The sequence below is a fragment of the Wyeomyia smithii genome, chromosome 2 (genome assembly GCF_029784165.1).
Source record: "Wyeomyia smithii strain HCP4-BCI-WySm-NY-G18 chromosome 2, ASM2978416v1, whole genome shotgun sequence".
Classification (NCBI taxonomy): Eukaryota; Metazoa; Arthropoda; class Insecta; order Diptera; family Culicidae; genus Wyeomyia; species Wyeomyia smithii.
In genome coordinates this window covers 209,952,435-209,978,339 of record NC_073695.1, presented here as the reverse complement: position 1 = coordinate 209,978,339, position 25,905 = coordinate 209,952,435, and the positions used below count along the sequence as shown (strand labels likewise).

Here is a 25,905-nt window from a genome sequence, read left to right as displayed (position 1 = left end):
CCACAACCAGGGATGCCCCATACACAGATTAATGTGTATTTTACAGATTTTTGAGCCGAAGTAACGTTACAGAATCTATATATACAGATATACAGGTTTTCGTCAAAAAGTACAGATTTACTGATTTTTCAAAATCGATACTAATTTTTATGATCACTCCAAATTTCAATGCATTATATATTATGCAAATTGTCATTTCTCGTACGTTTCAGCTCAAAAATGGATTTTGCAAATGTACCATAAAAATTAAAAAAATACAAAGTTCTCTATGTTTAGACAATACAGATTTTTTTACAAATTTTTTTGCTGCAGATACAGATGTTTGGATTTTTTCAAAGGAAAATACAGAATTAAATGTGACAACCCTGCCCACAACCATCGACACCTATGTCGGCGTTGAGATTCGAACCTAGGCGTCGAGCGTGGTTGGCGGAGATGTTACCAGCCACGCTAGGCCCCCGCCCTCATCTAGAACAGTGAGTTTTCTATTATAATATATTGTACGGAATACATGTGCCGGCACAAAAAAAAAAGAAATGTCTTAAAACTGTTTGCTGGTGTTTGTTATACATATTTACGTATAATGATAAATTATATTACATTATCTCGAAGATGTAAAAACGAAATAAACCCCACAAATTTAATAAACAAACAATGAGATGAATGGATCGTGCTACCTCTTTTTATGCATCATTCGGTTAACTATGTAATTAGTATATAGACCATTGCACGATAATATTATGAAGAATTGTGGTGTAACATATACAGTAGAGTGCTAATGAGAATCGCTTTTTCGAATATCGTTTAGCGGTAGGGCTCAAAAGTTTCGTCTTCTCGAAAAAAAGTACCCATGCAAGATTTCAGCTCAAGCGGACATCGGTAACACGTGCTTCAAAGCACTCGAAATTTTACGAAAAATATCGATAAAAAAGCACAGGTAGTAATACATGAAATTGTCGAAAGCAGATAATTGCTTCGATCGTTCCTTGAGAAAAGCTTGATTTTCTCCTCGCGCTGTTTATATGCGAGGCATGACGAGAACCCTTTTCAGTGTTCTCATTGCTGGCGGTCTCAGTATAAATGCTTCCACATATGTTGCAGCATGTCTTGTTGTAGTAAGTAAGTAAGTGGCTATGTGACCTAATTACATGCAGTTTTGGCAGCATATTCCGTGGCACAAACAGTTGTACAAGCAAACGAACCCTGTACAGAAGCATGCAGTTCGGCAGTGCAGATGCGGCAGATGTTACCCGGAAAGAATCCGAAGGAAAAAATTTCTTCATCGATCAATACTGTATGCAATTGCTTGCAATCGAGTATCTTTACATTTTGCATCGAGTCTTCTAAAAACAGCCAACCCCATAAAATGTCATCGACAGTGAGTTTTCCTTCTGTAATTACACCGTTGGTCTCTACCTGCTTGGCAGGGATGTACACACGAAATTTTTGCGTAAAGAGCTTGCTTCAAGCTAACCATGACAACTTGCAGTTACTTTGGTCTCACATTTAGTAACAGTCGAAAACTTTTTTGCCAGGTCTTGTTACGTTCTAAGTAGCTTCTACTACAATCTCTCGTTCACTTTCGCGACTCGAATACTTGCCCGCTCCGGGTCGTCACTTTTGGTCTCCTTGTGAATAATTCACTAAGCGGGCTTTCAACCCACCTATCACTGAGCGAAAATTTAACGATTATTTAAGCGGAACAAGCAAAGAACTTAGAAAAAAAAAACAGTTAAATATCGTTACAAGACCAGACATGATTTATTTAACACTATTTGTTATATTAACAGAAAATCGGTGTTTCAGCACACCGTGTGCTGTTGGCTGCTGGGCTGGTTGGTCGACTGGAAGGAATGCGAGGGGACTCCGGAACGATGATCGGTGCTCGTCGTTAAAGTTGTCTTCGAGATGTAACGGACGCAGCGGCGTCCCGCTTCAGGTACAGGAAATCTCGAATTTTCAGCCAGTCTTGGCCTGATGATAGTTGGATTCACTGGCGAATATTGGCCTAATGACGAGCAGCCAACTAACCCGGAAGCGTTGCGGACACGACGAACTTCTTCCCACCGAAGCGAATTAAATATTTACAAACCTTAACCCTAATGACACCAACCGTGGTTATTGGGCAAACATTAAACATCACTCAAACACGAAACTATAAAGCCTTGATAAATAATTTTAGCTTAGACATTTACTGACACAATATTCACACTTGAATTAATGACAAAATAAATACATGTTACGATATAACCGACCAAGTGACTAAAGGGTTATATTGAGACCGTTGCAAAAATTGGGACACAGTCTTTGCCAATTTGAATAATATTCAATGGTTTATTTTTGGGCCGAAAGAAGACAATGAACGAACCTTTCGCGGTATCTGGGTAAGCTTTATTTCGTATGTCCGCAATCTTTGGAACAAGGAAAAGTAACAGGGAGTTGAGGGATAAAGTTTTAATATCCTCCCTGTGTGTTTCAACATCCACGTATCGACAGTGTCGTATATTGGTGAGCCACTTATTAACAATTTCAAAATATCGTAAAACCCTGCCTTGTGATAATTATGCTCTCCCTCTCCAATTTTTTTCAGACGGGACAAGTCTTCGTCAATGAATAAATAGTTACAAATAAGGGCATCTTCAGCGGTGGTCCAAATCGTTGTTGTGATCTATTTTTTGGGACAAACTCAAATTCACTGCTGCAACGGCGGTATATATTTTGTTTTATACCAGATCTGAATAAAAAATTTGAAACTGGTATACGTTTTGGTCTATTTTTGTCACTTTTTGGAACAAGAAATAGATGGTTCTAAAATCCTTTGTACGCTACCAATAGGTGGGTGAATTGTCATATTTTAATTGAATACCTCATTTTTAGCTATTTCCATATGAACGTTTTGCGAGTGTTGAGGAATAAATAAAACAAAGATTTTTTGTGACAATTCACAATTCATTTTTGTGACTTTCCTAAAGAAGAAAATAAACAGGTTTGTCGTTTTTGGCTTCAAGGAAATCGACCAGCAAAAGGCGGAATTCTGGAAGACCGTAACCGTAGGTTCAACTACTTGGTTTGCAACCATCAGCCACCAGGATGACAAATATGTTGGCTATTTGTTAACCGCCTTAATTGTAGTGGGACTAGAGTAGACCTTAAGAGGTTAGAAAAATGTTCCTCGAACTGAAAACGTTCAAAATGCAGGCTTGTTTCAATATCCTCAAAACCGAAAGTAAGTTTGAAGAACTGCAAGATTCTGAAAGATTGATGAGACGAAAATGGAAGATGAACATCTATGCGATCAAATATTTTTCGCTTTACTCCGAAGCCCTACTTGTAGCAGAAATTTTTCGATCATACCAATCCATCCTGAAAAATGTCACTGACACTCGGGTCAAATCGTCAAATCCATAAAGTCTCGTGGATATAAAGTGTCTTGCCAAAGTATTCGTTTCATGTGCGTAAAAATTATCGAATTTCCGTTTGTTAAATATTGAGTGCTTTTTATTATAACAAGTCTCATGAACTGATAGCATGGGGTATTGAATTGTTGACAGTGTGACAGATGTTAGCGGCTCAAAACAACAAGATATACAATACCGGTGCGGAGAACGAAAAATTGGTCTATATTAGGTAGTTCTATCCAGGTTTCGCTGGTGTAAATCTAGTATAAAGTTGTTTCAAAAATAGACCACCGCTGAAGATGCCCTAAATGAATAACGATTTATCGAAATAATTTCCGAGCTTCAATGAATAAAAAACTTTAAACAAATTTCAGGTTTCGTTGAAGTTATACAAAAAATTAAATCACAGAGCAAGAGTGCCAGCAAGCGGAAATTACACGTAAAATTTTTAGTAGTTACATAGAAAACCAACAACAAATAATTCTTGCTTTTGTTATAAATTTGTTACCTAAAAAATCAATAACATTTATTTACAGTCAAATAATAACACATACTGTCGTATATTTTGGACATATCCCTCTTGGGCTTTTTCGGTTATTTACAAGTTGAACAAAAGTAACGGTTGCGAATTATTACAATCTTTGAATGCTGCATTGGGAGTTGCATGCTTGCTGCTTGGGATTAGTAATTTTTACAATCTCCAATTCATCCAGTGTTAGTTCCGGGGTTAGTTTATTCGTCGTACACATGTGGAATAGAGAAAATATATGTCAAGCACTGCTAAGTATATTTGTTCGATGAACGATCGATAAACTCTAGGCGTTAGAGAAAAACACAACCACTTGCTTTCTTGCTCACTCTTCGCTTTATGCCAAAGAGTTTATAGAAACGATTTTGAAGTTCCGGGCATATTAATTTTTTCCCTTCTTTAGATTCGTTTCTCCCTAAGTTCTTCGTATGAACCGCAAAAAAGATTCATTTAAAGGGTGTCCCAATCAAATTGCATCACGGGAAAGAGTCTGTAGAAAATTACCAATTGGTTAGTTTTTGTTGAAAATGTGGGTAGAAGCAGTTTGGAGTGTATTGTTAATGCTGCTACCCGAAAAGCAACGTTGCAAATTATTTTGAGCAAGCACCTGAAAAATCAACGTCAATGCTCTCTTCAGGACATTAAAAAACAACTCGGAATCGTGCAATCAACGGTAAGTAGCCTGATTAAACGTTACTACGAAACTCTGAGCATCGAATGGAAGGAGAAATGCGGTCAGAATGGAATTTCTATTAGTGATCAGAACCACAAGCGTGTTGTGGAAGCGTTTACGCGAAATCCAAAGCTTTGGTTAGGTAATCTCGGTCCGCTCGGTCTCGAAGGTGCAATGTGGGTTCGAATCTTAGAAGAGTCAAGCCATTTGGTTGTCAAAGGGCTTCAACATGGATTTATTCTCAGGCTTCCCACCACATACCCTTACTTCAAGCGAAATCCTCCGCCTAACAAAAATAGGTCCCTCTTATGATAAAACTGGTCTGAGTAACGTATGAAAGTTCTTTTCGGGGAATTGTAACTAGGCGATATTGGGAGGATGGAAAGCAGCTGGGTATAGTAGAGCAGTAAGCTTGAAACGGAAGGGTAAAACTCATACACAAGCACGGATATAAATGATAAGCGTATTACTTACTTCAATAATGATACTACCAATATTATTAAGCGCAGAGTACAGAAAACACCTGGGCAATACCACAACAGACCAAATGTTTCTGGTGGCAGTGATGAGTCCGCACAGGAAAAATAACCCAAGTCTTTCTTTCAGAAAGCCAATGACCGGATGGGACTGCTTACGTACAGGGACTGCACACGTGCATAAAAGTACAAGGCTCCAAATCGTGATTAACGGCAAATCCGGTGGGAAAGTCACGGGCTCGGAAGTTGTAGACTCAGATGCTGACGAAGCCTCATTGTTTCATCATGGATGATGATACTAACGTCAAGGCGAACTTCCGGCAGCTGCCGGGACTACTATTCTTCACTAACCGTCACAAGTTTGATGTTCCGGAGAAAGTAAGCAAGCAGAAACTTTCAGAGTTTACCAAGAAACACACGCTTTGACAAGCGTTCTGCTCATGTGACAAAGGAAGTGCGCCATAATTGACTACCGGGGCTGTAAAACGGGGAGATCTACCTCAAGGAGTATCTAAAAAAACGTCTGTTTCCTCTGTTGAAGCAATACGAGTGACCCACGATCTTCTGGCCGGCTCTATCTTCGTGCCACTATTCAAATTATTTCCTGGAACGGTACGAAGCCAACGGGATCACCAACGGGACATGAACTCCCTCAACGCACCGGAACCAAGGCCTATCGAAAAATACAGCGCTAATATGAAGCAGGCATTACGAAAGCATCCCAAAGAGGTCAAATCTGAGGAGAACATGAAAAAACTGGGGTTCCGTACAGAAAAATCTGCAGCCAGATGTTGTACAGAACCTGATGAGGAAGCGTAGCGAGCATACGATTATGTCATTGAAGTTGAATGATATAAATATGCCTAAAGCTTACTACATTTTATTGAAAGTTTTAAAAGGATCGGTTCAGTAGGTAATTTTCTACACAAAGTGGAGATACAAAAAGTAATAATAAAAGTAAAAATCAGACATTAGTACATTCGTAATAAGAACGGAAGTCGAATCTAGGGACGTTACTATTACATTAAGAATCAATACTTGGAATCGATACTGATGCAGGTGATGATACTTCGATATTTTCGCGAAAAAAGTATCGATACTGCAAGGTATCGTTGTTCGATATCAGACTCGTTTGAAGTAAAACTCATATTATTGTTTCTTGCATATTTATTGCCCGCGATATAAATAATAGGGTTATTCAACTTCATTAATCCTTTAATTTTCACTTTTTGAACGAAAGCTGAGCAGCTTCCGTACCAAACCAATGCTCCTTTTCAAACTGAAAAAATGGAATAGATTGTGGTCTCCTGAAGTGACTTGAATCATATTTAACAAACAGGTAACAATTTATAAAATTTAATGGAAAGAGATTAAATCCCATTCAAGTGACTTCAGATGTTCCCCAAGGCTCCCACTTAAGACCACTCCTTTTTATTTCCTGCGTAGACGAAATTTCCTTCATCCCCAAAAATATTAAAGTACTAATATATGTCGACGACATGAAGCTGTTTTAGGAAATGAAAATCAAGAAGACATCAATGTATTTCAGAATGAAATTCACTTATTTTACATGTGGCGTAGGAAAAACCTAAAAGAGTAACCAGTCAACATATGACTGATGAAATAAATAAATAAATAAATATTTCGCAGATTTGCTCGTCAAAAACATCCAAGCTTTTCCGATCCGTGGAGATATTATCACAGCACGTATCTCACAATTACGGTCGCTTTGCGTAATATATCAAAGTAACACAGTGATACGAATTGAAAAAAATCTGTTTTGTTCATTTTTCCTCTAATGAGTTGAAATTTTGGTGCTCATTACCGATGTGACGGCAAAATTATTTTTGCAATTTGTTTCTTTAAATAGGCTTGGAAATACATTTGATTGGGGATAATCAATGCAGAGCTTTAGAGCTTAAACTGGTAAAATATAAAAGATTATAGCTTTTCAGTCGTTCCTGTGAATTTCGGGCTTTGAGGTCTATTATGCATACATGTGGCTAGGAGCATAAAAATTCACAGTAATGGTTAAAAAGTTGGCTTTACAAGGAACGGACAAGATACATGTAAACCACAGACAATCAGCTAGACTATTTTTTTTTGTTAATCAAATTAATATTTTAAAAGCCGCTAACCGTTAATACTTTTTTTTTTAATTTTCCTTGAAGATATCACTTATCAGAGACGAAGCGTCGGATAGAATAAAATTGGTAGATCTTCTTCTTGAGACTGCTCAACCGAAAATATACCCAACACACATTAACCACTTCACTATGAAAAATGTTTCAAGATATGGTCTCATAAACAGAGTAATTTGTTCTCTATCCATCGAAATGACCGGAATCCGGTCAGTTGTAATAAGTTTTGAGGCATTTTAAACGTTTCATTCTGCTGTTTCACTTCATTCTAGATTTTTGTTTGGCATGCCACCCTACTAAAGTGGGATGTAATTCTACGTCAAAAGTAAAAAAAAAAACAGGATAATGATCATATTAAGAAGAGAAAAAACGCGTGTAGTGATGATTACGTACCATGATTCAGAAGTGAAAGAAAAAAAAGAATTTCGCATTTTATCTTGAGGTAAACACTCCTCAACTCAACAATATCAATTTCTGACACACCCACTGGTGGTGTCAAAATTCCCGCGCAAACAGCTCTTACTAACGTATGCCAGACAGATGACTCAATTTTTCCAGCATAATAGGTTGTTTGATATTCGCGTGAACAGACGTTGTCAGGCAAGAATCTGGAATGCGTTACGTCCGTACGTGATATCCGATCGTGGCAGTGGCTCTTGTCAAACAACAACACCATCAAGTGATATTACAGTAGCGTACATGTCAGTTCACATCAACACTCAGCTCTAGCGTTAAATGCGCCATCTTGACTTGAATGCGTGCAGCCGTGTGAAACTTGTTTCGGTTGAGCGGATGAGGAACTGCGTAAGTTACTTCATTTTCGGTCCATGTAGTGTGGAAGCAAATTTACGTTGACGACGTGGTATTGTATACAATTTTGTATATTATTATATTTTGTGCCAAGCGTTCAACTCAATTGAAACGGAATGTTTCAACGCGGGATTTCATATCTCGATTTCCTCGAATTGTACAAACATCAGCTCACACCATGTGGAAGGGTGCTAAAGTTAAACCTAGCGTATCTGCTAAGGCAGCGTACTTTCGGCGAAAGCGTTTTCCGTTTTATCTATTCACGGCGTTGTTGACGGCTCGACACTCACTGAGGCATCGACATTTTCACCACACGTCGCGTACGTAAGAGCGTTTGATGAATACGTATCGGGACGATTTCGAATCTTCTTCCGGGAATTGACAATTCCAAGGCAAGACAGGATCGAAGCAAAAACAACTTGCTTCTACTCGAACGGAGCAATGTTGTCGTAAGGTGCCTCAACACGGTATGCCGCTGACTAGTCCCGAGAGCAAACGGTAATTGAAATCGAGTTCCGTTGGAACGAATTACGGTGCTTCGTGCTTGTAGGCTGGAAACGGTAAGTCCTGGTAATCTGAAACATGATTTGTGTGACAGACTTCATCGATGCTCTTGTAGATAGGAAATTGCTGTCAAGTGATGCGCCAGGTCAACAATGGAATGTGTGAATTTATATCGAGTAGACTAATACAGTTTATTTGGAAATTGTGATTTTTTCAAATTAAATAAATTTATTAGAAATTGCAATTATCTTCCGCAACCCTGAAGACAGAGAAGCTTCGCATTGATTTGTCTATTTTCAGCTCCCGCCTTATTAAACGGTAAACATGGTACGAGATTAAAATCTCCAACATGACTACAGCAAAGAAAGCAATCCCTTCGTCAGATGCTTAGTTGGAGGCAATCTTTGCACATGACCCGAAATTCCTACGCAAAAAACCGCTTGAACTGGAAAAAAGATAGAAAAAAATATTTCCGCCCACGTTTAAGGAGGTCTGCTCTTTTTGCGTGATCCTTCTCCGACAGCCAACGTTGTCCACATACTATTTGCAGTTTTGTACGAAAAATGATGCCCGGTTTTGTTTACCATCCTCATCCCACCCACTGTTTGTACCCGATGATAACCAACAGCCAGTCAGTGCGTCTTGAGCTGCCCGACAGATCAGACGTATTTTCGGTTGCTTGTGGACTGGTCTTTGACTGCCTATAGCTTCAAAGTTTGTGTTTTGTCAGTGTGTCTTTTAAAGATTACCTGGAAGTTAACTTACATCCGTCTTTCTCAAGACTACCTATTTCTTTCTTTCTCAATACTTGCAATTTGATATAATTCTTGAATTTTTTTCGTATCACCTGAAATGGCAGGACGAAAAAAGAAACCACGCATCGCTACGGGGAGGAAAAGAGAGGCATCTCTTTCTGAAACTAGCTTATGCAGTGAAAATTTATATGATATTCTGCCTGAGCAAGAAGCCGGCGAAATTGAAATATTCGAAAAAAAAGCTATTCGAAGTGAAATTTCTGTAAAAAAGGAGAAAGTTCCACCTATTGTGGTAACTATTGCTTCTGAATTTAATATTTTTAAAAGAGAACTTGCTACGTTTCTCTCCAACGTCAAAGTTACTTATCAAATTGGCCGAAGAGGCGAATGCCGTTTACTGGCCCAAACATTGAAAGATTGGAATCGTCTTATTCAGTATTTAACTGAAAAGATGTATAAATTTTTTACATATGATACGAAGAGCGCTAAGCCGTTCAAGGTCGTATTGAAAGGTCTGATCGTTGATGAGATCAAAATTACTTTGACAGAATTACTTGGTATAGCCCCTACCCAAGTAATTCTGATGAAACAAAAATCACGAGGCGAAAACAGTCAGCGAACTGGAATTTCCCTCGTAAATTATTTAATTCATTTTAACCGCAGTGAGGTTAATAACTTAAATTTTTTTGAAAAAGCACATGCTTTATATAACGTGCGTGTAAAATGGGAATTATATCGAAAGTTTGGCGGAGGTGAAAAGCATATCACCCAATGCCGTGTTTGCCAACGTTATGGCCATGGTTCAAAGTTTTGTAACATGGACCAAAAATGCCTCATTTGTGGAGGCTCTTCTCACAAAAAGGACACATGTCCTGTGAAAGAGAGTAAACATTTTCGCTGTGCGAATTGTAACGGCAACCATATGTCCAATTTTTATCAATGCCCAGCCCGTTTAGCAATTGTTAAGGCAAGGCAAGGTAAACAAAATTCAATTTCTCGATTAAAACCAACTTCAAAACAAAATTCTCCAAGCGTACCAGTGACGCATAGTTTACCTACTCCTTTGCATACCCGTTCAACTTATGCACAGGTTACAGGTAGTTCGAACATTTTACCGCCTAGTGTTGGTAGTTCGAAAATGACCGTTAATATGGGTAAGCAAAACACGCTAGAAAATAATTGTACACCTATCACTCCAGCGAATATTGCTGCCGAAAATGTTTTTTCTAATGTCAACTGCCTGGGGCCTATTACGGCAGGTAAACTTTTTTTTTTGCAACAGGCAATGTTCGATCTTATGAACGCCATGTTGCAGGCAAAATCAATGTTTGAAGCCATTCAAATTGGCACAAATTTTACTATTAAAATTGTTTCTAATTTAAAATTTAGCAATGATTTTAAATAAAACAATTAAAATATTAAATTGGAATGCTCGCTCATTGGAGGCCAATGAGAATGAGCTTTTTAATTTTTTAACAGTAAATAATGTGCATATTGCAATTATTACTGAAACATTTTTGAAACCTAACATAAAATTAAAATATGATCCCAATTACGTGGTTCATAGATATGATAGGATTCAGGGTTCCGGCGGTGGAGTTGCAATTGTTATTCATCGCCGAATCAAACATCGTGCTCTTACCCATCTTGAGACGAAAGTTATTGAAACTTTGGGAATTGAAGTTCAAACTGAACTTGGGATTTTATTTATTGCCGCAGCATATTTACCATTTCAATGCACACGCGAGCACAAAAATTATTTTAAAGGTGATTTACAAAAACTCACCAGAAATCGTTCGAATTTTTTTATAATCGGCGATTTTAACGCTAAACATCGTTCATGGAATAATTCTCAAAGTAATTCCAATGGCAAAATTTTATTCAATGATTGTTCTTCAGGATACTATTCTATTTTGTCTCCGAATAGTCCTACATGCTTTTCTTCTGTAAGAAACCCTTCAACAATTGATTTGGTGCTAACAGATCAAAGTCATGTATGTAGTGATTTGATCACACATGCTGACTTTGATTCTGACCATCTTCTAATAACTTTTTCTTTATCACATGAATCAGTTTTGAACCCTATGAGCTCTGTTTTTAATTATAACAAGGCTAATTGGGAAAGATACAAAACTCATATTGAGAGAAATTTCAATAATGAGCTTGATTTGCAAAACAAAGTGAATATTGATTCCGCTTTGGAAGCATTAAAATGTGCAATTGTTGATGCCAGGAATTATTCTGTTACAAAGGCTCCAATGAAATTTGATTCACCAATAATTGACGAAAATCTTCAACTTCTAATTCGTTTGAAAAATGTCCGCAGACGTCAATATCAACGTTCTCGTGACCCTGTTTTTAGAATTATTTATAAAGATTTACAGAAAGAGATTAAACATAGATTTACTCTTCTGAGAAATCAAAATTTTGAGACTAAAGTTGAAAAATTGAAACCATATTCAAAACCTTTTTGGAAGCTGTCGAAAATTCTTAAGAAACCTTCAAAGCCCATTCCAGTTTTAAAAGATGGTGAACGTTTTCTTGTATCCAATGAACAAAAGGCTCAAAGACTTGCTCAGCAGTTCGAGAGTGTTCATAACTCAAACTTGAATTTTGTGAGTCCAATTGAAAATGAAGTCACACGTCAATTTGATTTAATTTCTTCTCAGAATTTTTTACCTGCAGAAATAATTGAAACTAACTTGAATGAGATTAAATCAATTATTAAAAATTTCAAAAATATGAAAGCACCTGGTGACGATGGAATCTTTAATATACTAATCAAACATCTCCCTGAGAGCACAATGGAATTTTTAGTGAAAATTTTCAATTGCTGCTTCAAAATTGCATATTTTCCCAAATTATGGAAAAATGCAAAAATTACTCCAATTTTAAAACCGGATAAGAACCCAGCTAAAGTTTCAAGTTATCGACCAATCAGTTTGCTTTCTTCAATAAGTAAACTGTTTGAGAGAATTATTCTTAACAGAATGATGTCACACATCAACGAAAATTCAATTTCTGCAAATGAACAGTTTGGATTTCGCCATGGGCATTCCACAACTCATCAATTGCTCAGAGTTACTAATATGATACGAGCTAACAAATCTGGAGGTTATTTGGCTGGAGCTGCTCTTTTAAACATAGAAAAAGCATTCGACAGTGTTTGGCATAAAGGTTTGATTGCGAAATTGCAAACTTTTAATTTTCCAATTTTCCTAATCAAAATTTTAAAAAATTATCTTACTGATCGAGCTCTGCAGGTTGTCTATCAGAATTCAAAATCTGATAGATTTCCTGTCAGAGCGGGTGTACCTCAAGGTTCAGTCTTGGGTCCAGTCCTGTACAACATATTCACTTCAGATCTTCCTGATTTGCCTCCAGGACGCACAAAGTCATTGTTCTGCGATGACACAAGCATTTCCGTAAAAGGAAAAAGTCTTCGTGTCATATGCAGTCGATTGCAGAATAGTTTAGATATTTTTTCTTCCTTCCTGCAAAAGTGGAAAATCTCTCCCAATGCTTCTAAAACTCAAATGATAATTTTTCCGCATAAGCCTAGGGCTTCTTTCCTCAAGCCAAACAATAATCACGTTGTCAAGATGAATGGGGTTATTTTAAGTTGGTCCGACATGGTTAAGTACTTGGGACTAATTTATGATAAAAAACTTATTTTCAAAGAGCACATTGAGAGTATACAAGCCAAGTGCATCAAATATACGAGATGTTTATATCCTCTCATTAACAGGAATTCTAAACTTTGTTTAAAGAACAAACTTTTGATTTACAAACAAATTTTTAGACCAGCAATGCTTTATGCTGTACCGATCTGGTCAAGTTGCTGTTCAACAAGGAAGAAAATGCCCCAAAGGATTCAGAATAAAATTCTGAAAATGATTTTGAAGCGTCCTCCTTGGTTTGGTACACTCGAATTACATAGACTTACTGGTGTTGAACCATTAGAAGCTATGTCAAATAAAATTATAACAAATTTCGACAAAAATCGTTGCAATCCTCAATTGCTACGATAAGCTCTCTTTATAGCCAATAGGTAAGCAATTAAGTTAGTTGTAAGTTTACTTCCCCTTTTCTGACAAGAAGGTTTAAATCCCTACGAATGATAAGTCCTAATTGCGAAAGCAAACAAATCCTAACAATTAAAATTACAAATTTCTAACAGTGTTGAGAAGTCACCATTTGTGATTGGACACACATACTCATTATTTACTAATATTTATCATAAATATTTAAGCTACTAACAAATCCCCCTTTAAAAAAAAAAAAAAAAAAAAAAAACAAAAAAGCAACAGCCAGCCAACATTCACTCGTTTGGCGAGACAAGGTGAACCGGGAAGCGCACCGGCCCTAAAATATTCCCCACAAAAAGGTTGAAAATGAGCCCCCGAGAGGTACTTGACATTTTTATTAGCGGTATTAGATTCAGTGATGACGATCTAATGTGACCGGCCTGAGCCCGTGTGAAATCACAACCTTTGCAAATATTCCGACTGCCGGCTGCGGGAAAGCAGGCCGGTTAGAATTTCCGGCAGAGCAAACACGGCTGTCCCTTTCAGTGTGGAATTTCGGCAAGCTGGTCTGCCAGTCTCGACATCGTTGGGCTCGACGCCCCTTCTTCACCAGCATGAGCCATGTTAAGTGGATATACGAAATGTGAATTTCAGGTGTCATGAATAATTTGTAAAGATTAGTCGGGGAATGCTGATAGAACAGGGTCCCGTGTTGGTACAGGGGCTACTCTGCTTGGTACCCAGGTGGGGAGTCTTCCGAGTTGAATGAGAGAGAGAGAAGGTTTCACCAAGGTGATTGTCGGAGGAATGTTTTATGGTAGACATATTTGTAAGGTGACAATTAGGTGAGGATATTCCGCACTCAGCCTTTCCGAGCTGACGAGCTGGTGATCACGAATTCTAGTGTAGAAATAACACTAACAAAAATTAACAATAGGTATTGAATTTTATTGTACATTAGCAGAAAGAAAAAAATAATTCAGTTTAGTATTTTTTAGAATATACCCCCCGCACCCAAAAATCTTCGCTGAGGCCCATGGCAGTAGACAATCAAGTCTCAATCATGTACACAAACGACCATTTGGAAACAAAAGAAGTCAATTCTTTAATAAAATTCATCTATCAATATTGACAACAATCGTATCATTTCCTGGCTAAAATTCAACATTTATGAAAACACGAAAAAGGAGATTTTCAATAATTTATAAATTATTAGAAAATAAAGACATGTCTGTGCTGAGATTCATTGTACAAATAGTAACAAATAGCATTATTGTTGTTTCTCCTGACACTACTCGATTGTTTTTTTTTCGACGCAGAATTAACTACGTATCCTACAAAAAAAATCTCTATATAGAAGTGTAAATTGAAAAACTAAAAACGGAACAGGGTTAAAATATGCCCAATTTCAAATGCTTATAAGTCGGTTAATTTCAAATACATTTCTTTCGTTCAAAAAATTATATTTTTGGTCATGCAAGCTATTGTAGTATTGAAAATTATCAAGCCTTGTTGAAACACCTTTTTTGACCTCTGATTATTACCAGATTAATTGGGAATGCACTCTCTGGGCTATATAAGGGCCTGCTTTTGCTATATAGCGTTATTTATAGCATCAAACGTTTTTTCGATTTATTCCAGAAAACTTATATTTTTTTTTTAAGGCAGCAGATTAAGATTTAGATTGTCAAATGACTAAAATAATCCAGATTAGCTGTTCATGATATGCGTTCAAGCAAACTGAAGGTTTGTTGGCATAAGGCATTACTAACATAGTCATAGTCGATTACCAACGAACATACTTTTGCACTTTTTTATAGAAGTTGAAAAATCCTCCTTACGCTTATCTCAAATTCAATTAATCATTTCTACTCACATGTCAAGAGCTTTTTCTCGCAAATCAAACATTAGTCATGTGTAATGAAGGTGGAGCAGGGTCGTTTGTGTTGGTATTACAAGATTAAATACCTGGAACTAACTTATGACAAAAACCCCATTTAATTTATTCAAAAGGTGATTTTATGCCTTCTTCATTAGGCCTGTTTGTCGTCAGAATACGATAAATATAGGGCGCTTTCTACCTTCGCATTATTTAAGGTGGAATCGTTCAAACTGGGTGAAATTTATTTCACCGTGCATAGAAGTTATAAATTATTGTGTTTTTTTTTTTCATTTTGTGAATTTCACTAATTAAAAACCCAAATTAATCCACCTAGCGGTCAGACTCAGCCTTTCTCATTCAAATAGATAAAAATAGATTTACATGAATGCTTAAATCCAATAAAGGTATATTCACTCTTTGGATTCTAAAATATTGAAGTTGTTATTAAAGTATAAAATATGAAATTTGTCGTAATGTTAGAGCTTAAGAAATAGCGAAATAAAAGAAATGACTCTAAATTTTGAACAATTTAATCACGAGCGATGCGGGAGCGTTTAGGTAGTACGATACCGCATTTAAATCATGTTGAGGCCATAGATATTGATCAAAGCAAAGTTTGTTATTTGTAAGTTTGAGAGATGACTCGTTTGTATGACACTAGTTATGTTCAAATAAGTCGTGTGATACTTGAGATAATAGACTTTCATTGTTTTACCTATTAAAACATAACGGTTGCTTAAGTTTTATTACAATCAAATGAAAAGGTAACGTATAGGGCAGCCAAACTTTGAAACCACGTGTTCAAACATAGTTCATCAGCTAACCCTTAACTAGCACGTTCATCTGATATCAATATTGTTCAAATCGGTTGTGTAGTTTCTGAGATAATGAAGTTTCGTGATTTTCACATTTCGATACATTACAGACGAAGTTACAGTCCGATTACAGCGAAATTCAATAGGGTGTTATGAGTCAGCTAGACCTTTCATTTCATACTTATTCTGTGGAAATCGGGTCAACCATCTCTGAGAAAAGTTGGTGAGTCCAAGTAGTCTTCGTAATATGTTTCTTTTCATAGCTGGATTTCACATTTTTAAACATAACAGGCAAAGTAATAACTCGTTTGCAAAAAAAAATCAATAGAGTCTTATGGGGAAACAAAACCTTCCATATGACACTAATTTTACGGAAATCGGTCCAGCCATCCCTGAGAAACATGAGTGGGATCAAATAGTCTCCAGAACACGTTTCTTTCCATAACTTCGGAACCACATGTTCAATCTTTATAAAATTCAAAAGTTGAGGGTTTTTAATGTAGCCCGTTTATTTGAAACCAATTTTATTAAAATCGGTTGTGTAGTTTCTAATATATTGATGTTTCGTGATTTTTACATTTAGATACATAACCTCTAAACTAGAAATCAGATTACAATAAAATTCAATAGGGTCTTATAGGGCAACTAGACCTTTCATTTGCAATTAATTTCATTGCAGCAACCTAAGCGGCAAATAGACCCTTCAGTTGACACCAAGATAGAAAGAATCGGTTAGACCATCTCTGAGATAAGTGAGTGCGAAAGAAAGGTGCATATACACACGTACACACCCACACACAAACATATACACCTATACATGCATATATGCAGAAAATGCTCGATTCGTTGAATTGAGTTGAGTAGTATATGACATTCGGCCATTTCAATCATTTTTCTACCTTTTAATTAGCCAGTGATCGTTAGGAGAAAGTCAATATATTTACTTTCATTATGTGATTTTACATTTTTATGAACAACGGACACAGTTACAATCCGATTGCAATGAAATTCAATAGCAACCTATGGGGCAACTAGACCTTTCATTTGACACTAATTTTGTAAAAATCGGTTAAGCCATCACTGAGAAAAATGAGTGAGTTTAAACAACCTCAGGATAACTTTTCTTTACATAATTTTTGAACCATATGTTCAATCATAACGAAATTCAAAAGTTAAGGGTCCTGGGGATAGCCCAATCATTTGAAACCAGTTTTATTGAAATCGGTTATGTGGTTTCTGAGATATTGATGTTTCGTGATTTTTACATTTTGATACATAACCTCTAAACTAGTAAATCCGATTACAATGAAATTCAATAGCAATCTATGGCGCAACTAGACCTTCATTTGCAAATAATTCTATGAAAATCGGTCCAGCCATCTCTGAGAAAAGTGAGTGAGAAAAATAAGTTGCATACACACACACACACATACACACATACATACATACATACAGAAAATGCTCAGTTCGTCGAAAGGGGTCGAGTGGTATATGACATTCGGCCATTGGGACCACTTTTATACCTTCGGTTTTTCCAAAGATTGCTACACCTTTCTAGAAAAAAGGCAAAAAATAATCGATAGTTGGTATTTCGAAACAAAATAAAGAATCTCAAGTTGACCATGTTTTAGGTAGACTATCCATACCAGTAATATTGCAAAATAAACCAGATGAATGGTGCTTGCCCTTGGGACTAGTATTCTCATTGTGCAATTTCCACGGGTTCACAACACTTTTACCACTAACCAACAACGACGCTGCACACTGTTTCCAAAGCTGCAAAAACGTGATCGTAATTTTTTTGATCTAAAAACATTGATTTTAGAGCCGTAACGTCTTCAGCAAAGTTGTTCCATTAATAATTTCCCATGTTATAGAAGTTACAATTCCAAGATTAATCCACTCAACAGTGAGAAACGAGTTTAACTTTTCTCATTTTGGAATATAAAAATCCACTTTGTTCAGCAAAGTTGTAGCGAATTTGAAAAGAAACAACTTTGTTGAAGACATTATACTTCTATCTATTTATTTGAATGGACTTTTGTGGAGTTTTCTATGGATTGCTATTAAAAATCTTTTTTGCTATTTAAATTATTATAGTGATTTTTTACAATTTTCGGATGTTTTACAAAATTGTTTGCTACAACAAAATAAACAATATCACCGAAGAAAGTTTATTTCTATCTCACATATATTTTTGGTTGTTGACGATTTTTACTAGAATGATGCGCTAATTTACACTAATTACTCTTAACTAAAAATATTGATTTTGGAGTAATAGTGTCTTCAGTAAAGTTGTTCTAATAATTATTTCCCATTTTGTAAAAGTTAGAATTTTATGATTAATCAACCTAAAAGTGAGAAATGAGTTTTATTTTTCTCATTTTTGCATATAAAAATCCACTTTACTGTAAGAAAAAACTTTGTCGAAGACACTGTACTTGTATCTGGCTAATTTAAATGTACTATTGTAAAGTTTTCTATAGAATGCCCCTTAAAATCTTTTTTTTTAAATTATCTTTTTATAGTGATTTTCTAAAATTTTTCAATGTTCTACAATGTTGTTAACTGCAATTAAACACACAGTTCACCGAAAAAAGTCTATTTTTATCTCTCAAGTTTATTTAGTTATTAAAGATTTTTATTAAAATAATGCACTCATTTATTTACAAATATCTGCACAGGAATCAGCGAGAGACAAAAGCCTATATCTGGACTAAATGACTTTTCACTTATACTTAAATATAGAAAAGGATTAGTCTGCAGATATTTGCAGTTTTTAAAGATATCTGTTAGTTCACTAGTGCATTGTTTCAATAAAAATCGTCAATAACCGATCATATCTGAGAGATAAAAATAAATTTTCTTTGATGAAATTGTGTGTTTTGTGATAGTAAACAACAATGTAAAACATTGGAAAATTGTAGAAAATCACCACTAAAAGTTATAATAAAAAAAATGATTTTTAGTGGCCATCTGTAGAAACCTCCACAAAAGTCCATCTAAAAAGGCAGATAGAAGTATGATACCTTTGACAAAGTTGTTTCTTATAAAATGTGCAACAACTTTGCCGAACAAAGTGAATTTTTATATGCAAAAATGAAAAAAGTAAAATTCGCTTCTCATTGTTAAGTGGATCAATCACAAAATTGCAACTTCTATAAAATGGAGAATAATTAATGGATCAACTGTTCTGGAGGCACTATGGCTCTAAAATCTTGTTTTTCGGGTCAAAATAATTTCGACCACGTTTTTGAAGCTTTGGAAACAGTGTGCGCTGGCTACGACCGAAATGCTGTGCTACTTGGGAAGGAAAGGAATGATGACGCTCGGTTTGTTTAGAGACCGCGGATTTTCACTGCATCTCTACGAGTATCACAGTGCACGAATTTTATTGTAATGAGTGCAAAGCACTGGTCACATTTTGTTAAATGATGCTTTATTTTAAGAGTAACTAAAATTCACATATTGCGCATACAAAACCCTATTGGGCCAAACTAACCTGCAAGCAATATGTAATGCACGAAATATTTGGGTTCCCATCTATATCCGAAAAACTATCTCCCCATGTATTATATTGAGAATTCATATCAATAATTTATACTGCGCAATAACAATAGTGAGCGATAACTCTTTTTAAACTGGCAACTACGGAGTATCTTGTATAGTTTTGAATAAAAGACGATAAAAAAATACAAGAATGAAAGAGAAACCCTTAATGCCGCAAAAATCTGCCTTACTAATAATAGCAATTTCCTTTCTAGCCTGTATGAAGATCAGTGGAAAAAGAGTGCAAAAAGTTCCGATGTTGCAATCCACACGTATGACATCTACTCCTACACTGTGAACGGTTCATAAGATAGGACTTCGAATATTTCTTATTGGGATGTGCTCGAGTGAAAACACACCAAAATTTTAAAACAGTAACTTATCTATCAGTACTTATCTTAATGAACAACCATTGAACCATTGAATTGGTTGTATATTTTAGCGCCTCTATCACAGGAAATACACTATTTTTAGCCAAATTACGCATGCACATAACGTTGCCAGAGCCTCATAGTAAATAACCGACAGTTGGCATTTTAGAATAAAACAACAAAATGATTAATAAGTTTAAAAATTTGTGTGTTCCTTGTTTGCGACTATCTGTAAGTAAATCAATATACAAAACAATTGGAAAGAATAAATAAAACCAATAAATAAATAAAACCTTTCCAACTCTTTCTTCAATGTCAAAATTGGTGATTTTGCTCTAATTCGGTTTCGGATAGATAAAAAGCCTATTGTCAGCAGAATCATAACACAAACTTGCCGAATGGAAAAACCAGCAGTGAATTAACTACTGTGTTGTTACTTATTGAATTATTATTTATTTTATTATTTTAGCATATTTAATTATTCTATATAAAACACAAATATTCCTAGAATATTCTCTAAACAATCGATTTTTGGACTAGGAAGGACATTAAAATAGTAGTTAGTAGTTTTTCATTAGGGGGTTTCTCTTCTTGTTTATTACAACTAATTTTGTATGCTGAGATGTGGGAAAAATTGTACCAAGAACAATATGTCAACTTTTTGATGATATTTCACAATACGTTAGGAATATTGTTTGACAAAAAATTGTTTACCTTTGTTACCCATTTGAATTTTAGCATAATGTAAGGTGCGCATGCCTCGTCGAAAGAAACGGACGTGCTAAGTGATCGTTCCATTCCAAATCATTCTGTGTGTACAAAGTACGATCTTTCCGAGTGGTATGCTCTGTAAAGTTAATCCGCGTTGAAGACCGTCAACTGACTATTGTTTGGAATCATTAAAAGTTTTCAATCAAATGAAAGGAATCTCGATACTCTACCATTCCTCACGGCATGTGAATTAAACCTATTTTCTTTGTCTTCGAAAGTTTTGCGTTGGGAAACTTCCTTATCTCATAAATTTCTAAATCCCAGAAAATCGATTTATTTTCGAATTTTTTTTCTCGAATCTGCATTTCTAAGACATTTGGCATAAAGAAATCGATAGCGACAACTTTATGAACTACTCTAGCTATGCAATTTTTCAGGAGTCGATAGATTAAAACTTTTACGGTTTTGTGGCACGTGATCCCAAAGTCAGATTGAGCTAAAATTTTGCGTGGATACTCTTTTCGAGAAGACGAAACTTTTGAGCACTACTTCTAAGCAAGAAATTCGGAAAGTCGATGTTCATTGCCACCCTGATGATTATTATGAAAATTTTGCTGTTTTTCAAAAATGGTGTCTGTGGTCAGATTCAAGCGTCTGGACAAAATTCCCGACCGGTCACTTTAGACTGCTCGCCAGAAACAGGAAGTCGCCATCTTGAATTTCAAAATGGCCTCTGAGCAAATACTCATATTAGGTGGTATTTGGCCTATTTAAGCTATATTCGGGAAAAAGGAAGCAGCTATTTTGGTTTTCAAGATGGTGTCAAGAGTAGAATTTTCGCTTCAGAGTATGATCATGGTTCTGAAAATACCAAAATTTAATGATATTTGGTCGTTCTACTATACAAATACAACAATACAACACTATACAAGATTTCTTTGATATCGTAACTATCATCAACATTTTTTCATCGCTTGGCGAAAATTCATTTTCCGCACAAGTGGCTCGTTTCCAGACATCAAAAAGAAACATAGTTTTAATCTCCGCTTTTTCCCGGCTTTGAAAACATTTAGTAATCAAAATAGTTGTTCATTAAGCAGACAGTATGTGCAGTAGGGAAAGCGAAAAATAAGCGAACTGGAAATATGATACAGATTTGGAAAAATATACCGCATCCCGGCGGGACCTGAACCCGCAATCTCCCTGTCTCCGGCATGGTGTTTTGACCCGTCGGGATGCGGTATATTTTTCCAAATCTGTATCATATTTCCAGTTCGCTTATTTCGCGTTTTCCCTACTGCACATACTGTCTGCCTAATAAACCTGTGTGTTCAAGGGTAAAAGCCGTTGTTAAAAATAGAAATTTAGTTCGAAAAATCAAAATAGTTAGGCTGTTACAAATTTTATTTTCATTTTATGTCACCCCCCCCCCCCTTTAAAATCTTGAATATTGGAAGGGGAAGAAAAAAAAGGCCCAAACCGTTTTGTTCATTTCATTGGTTTTCCGACAGCATAAATGCTTAATTTAGCAACAAACAAGTCACAGGTGACAGCGAGAGTGTCGTCGAAGAGCAAGCGAAATAAATAATAATAATAATAAAGTGTTATTTTTCAACGTGTTTTTGAGTGCAAGTTACAAAACGTCATAACTTGCACACAAACATTGATTAAAGATATTTCTTTTTTTTTTCGTCTCGGTGTTATTTATTTTTTGCCACCCCCTCTGCTAACTTTGATAACCTTGGACAAACAAGAATTCAAAATTTGTATCAGCCTTAATGATGAAAAATACTTTGAAATTTCAATTGACAAAATGATGTCTTAGCATTGTACTAAAAGATTGCTTTGTTCAAAAGCAGTCCAATTTTCCTTGGTGCTTACATTTTTTTTTTTACAAAAATCTGTGGAAAATGGAACTGACAAAATACTGACTTAATTCGTTCGTTTTGACATGACAAACTATCTCCTACCGAGTTTGAATCGTGTAGCTGGAAAGAGGAACGCGACTCTGACTTTATACCGTGTTACATACCCTTCTTAACTTTTTTCTCCAATCACAATTCAGTCATTCAGACTTACTACTCTGTGAAAGAAACACGCATGTGAAGTTTTTCTGGTTTACTAGAAGCCGAAAGAAAAAATCCCAGCAAATTTTTTGCGCCGTCTATATTTGCGATACTGAGAAACGTTTATTTACAGCTGTGTTAACTGACGGTAACGTGTGAGGGCGTCAGCCAAATCATTTTGCTCGTATATTTAACCAACGATTTATTAGAGCAGGAGCTATGTTTGATTATGATTGGCGAAGCTATCTGAAATGTATGAAATTTTCTAAGAATAAATATATATTTCGTGTTTCGGAGTGCTGTTTCATCCCTAGTAACAATTTGCAGAATGAGGTATACATAAAAAATTCGAATTTTTGAAAGTCAATTAACATTAATTATCTCAGTAGCACCTGTAAAAGTAATATCGATTTGGAACTTCAACCGTTTACAACCCAACGGAACGAGTTCCTGCCGTCACCGCTGTCAGAAAAAAAAGCGACAGAGGGTAGAATCCTTCTGAAGCGAACAGCTTCAGAAGCTACAGCATACCGAAAGTTCATCCTCGCCCCTGGGTCGCGCATAAATTTAAAACTTACCAGGTCGCAATTCATGTTGTGCTAAATTTTGTCGAATGAAATTTAAACACTTCACGGAATAGTTCCGTTCGTTGGGGTTTTTGCTAACAAAAGAAAGGATGGTTGGCAGAAAAAGACCTAATTGATTAATAAGCGACCCCTGAGAAGACCCAAGTCTCAAAATTACATTTTTCAGCAGCTTTCTGCTGTTGTTCATTGTGATGCGAACTTTGCGGGTGCGGGTATCCTTACCACATCAATCAATTAAGTTTTTTTTTTTACCGAAAGAATATCAAATAATTCAAAAAAAAAAACTCCTCCGAAACTTACCTTTTCAACATTGTGTAAAAAAGATAACGCTTAACTTCCCGCAGCGCTGTCAAAAACAAAGGCAATTAACGATGCTAAATTGCTTCCTGCCATTAATTGAAAGTCTATTTAATTTTCGTTTGCGGCCGAATTGTCGGCTTCTTCTGTGATCATTTTCACTTTTGTTAAGTTAGTTTAACATTCTATCACCAAAGTAAACACACTTAAATACACTGAAAGGAAGCACCTGAACCAGTTTGTCAAATCTCGTGCTGACAAACGCGAATTTTTCTCTGTTCAAATATTAAACACACCGAATTTAATGTTGCACGATTACGCTCCGCACCCTCGATTAGATCTGATCGATGGTCGGGGCGCAGCTTTACCCTGTTCCTGTTCGACTGCACGCGAGATGCCGATGATTTCCCTGCGGAGCAGCCAGCAGATGATGTGATTCGGCAGGTTTTTTTTCTTCTTTGCTTCCAGTTGTTTACTCACGAATAAATCGGCCCCACGTGGGATCGATTAGTTCGATTTGATTACCGAAATTTTTCACTTTCTCGAAGCTGCTGCTTCCACGGCAAAAGTACGCATTTTGTTCACACTTCAAATTTTCCAACAACAAGGATAATCCAAGAATGATTGGCAGTGAATGATTACGAATTTGAGTGACACTGTTGTAGTAGAGAAAAGTATGTATTTGACACTAGCAATTTTTGTAGCACATCATCCGGTACTGCCTGGGAAGCATTTTTTTGTACTGACGCCGCACACAATCCAGTTAGCAAGCTTTTTCTCACAACATTCGTCATCGATTTTCCCTTGGCTTATTCTTTTTCATTCACAGCAGTTTACTTTTTCTTCCCCACAGGCTCTGTCGTTTTGGTTTCTGACTGGGTTGATGGGAGCGAAAAAAGAACACTATATCTTGTTTGCCATTTCAGCCTTCTCCGCCGTGCCACATTTGCACCGGACCGCCCACATAAACATATTACTTCTTTTGCTGAACACTACATACTTTCGTGGGTATTCACTACATAACCTTTCTTCGGTATGACATCAATTTTGCTCTTGTGCAGCAACTAGGAGGCGGTTTTTTCGCGACAATAAACATTAACCGCTCGAGTGGTGCAATCCGGGATCTGTTTCCGATATGTTTGAATAATTAATGAACAATGTTTTAACGATGGTGGAAGCCTAGCCGAAGCTGACACTAACGAACTAGCTATTAACCGAGGCAAAACACTACAACACTCACTCTTTTCGCAAAACTTTCGCTAACGCGTTGCACCTGGAATAAGACCATATTCAGTTCCTTCAGCTCTCCGCGAATAAATCTCCGGAATCGACGAACCGATACACGTGCAAGGCGCAACAAGCGCACTACAGTACGTGCAAATCGACCTAAACCCGTCACGATACTAACGGTCCGTTCCGATACCAGCAGTAGCAGTAGCAGCTGCTGCTGTCCGTATTCAAACTTTCCGCTTCTGCGAAAGTTTTTAGTACACACGGTTCGAACAGTTTATGGGTGGCAGGATTCACGTTTCGAGCAGTTTGCTGTCCAGCAGTGCTACTGGCAAGGGTCACGAGTGCGCAGCTGCCGACTTCAATGCCGACCGCTACCCGGTTTCAATGTTTTAATGCAGTGAATGGAGTTCATCGGTCACGAGCTACTGGGCGGCCTCCATTGTGTTTACATTTTGTACAGCTGGGGGTTTCACCGAAGGTGAATTTTCGAACTTTTCTCCTTCTGGAACACGCCTGTAATAATAATGCTATTTAAGCCTTATTATGACAAATATTTTTAGAGCCAGATCGATTTGTTTGATCGGTGTGACCTCTTCGGTAGAGTTAAAGGTACTAATTTTGTCACTAGAAAAAAGAATAATACACCGCAAAAAAAAGATTTTTATGAAGAGTTGAAAAAAAGGAAAATAATATATTAGAACAAAACACATTTTTAAAATCTGGATTTGTTTTTATAACCAACTACAAAAGGTAAGCTAAACATTAATGGAAAAAAATAAAAAATTTCAGAAAAAAAATAAAATGGTTCGTTCGATTTATGTGAAGTTAACAGCAATCTTGGGTGGTTGGAGACATCTTAGTTTCATAGATTTAGCCAGACCTGCTCTGAAAGGCAGAGAGTGAAAATACTACAAATTTTTACAGAATACACACGCTTTATCAACCAGTGCAATGATAGAGTTGACACATCTGGATTAGACTTTCATCTTGATTTGGTGAACTAAAACTTAAAAAATATTATGTACAAAAACGACCGGACAAGTAAAATAATTTTACTAAAAAAAACACTTGGAAATCTGA

At 36.3% G+C, this 25,905-nt stretch overlaps 1 protein-coding gene across 1 annotated transcript in view; it reads right to left on the bottom strand.

Moving 5' to 3' along the window:
- The window catches only part of LOC129724286 (uncharacterized), a 373,573-nt gene extending 348,564 nt beyond the window's left edge, over positions 1–25,009 (bottom strand). The window contains exon 1 of the mRNA XM_055679027.1: positions 23,596–25,009. The gene's annotated coding sequence lies outside the window, so the exon portion shown is untranslated. The remainder of the gene's footprint in view (positions 1–23,595) is intronic.
- Positions 25,010–25,905: the final 896 nt, after the last annotated feature.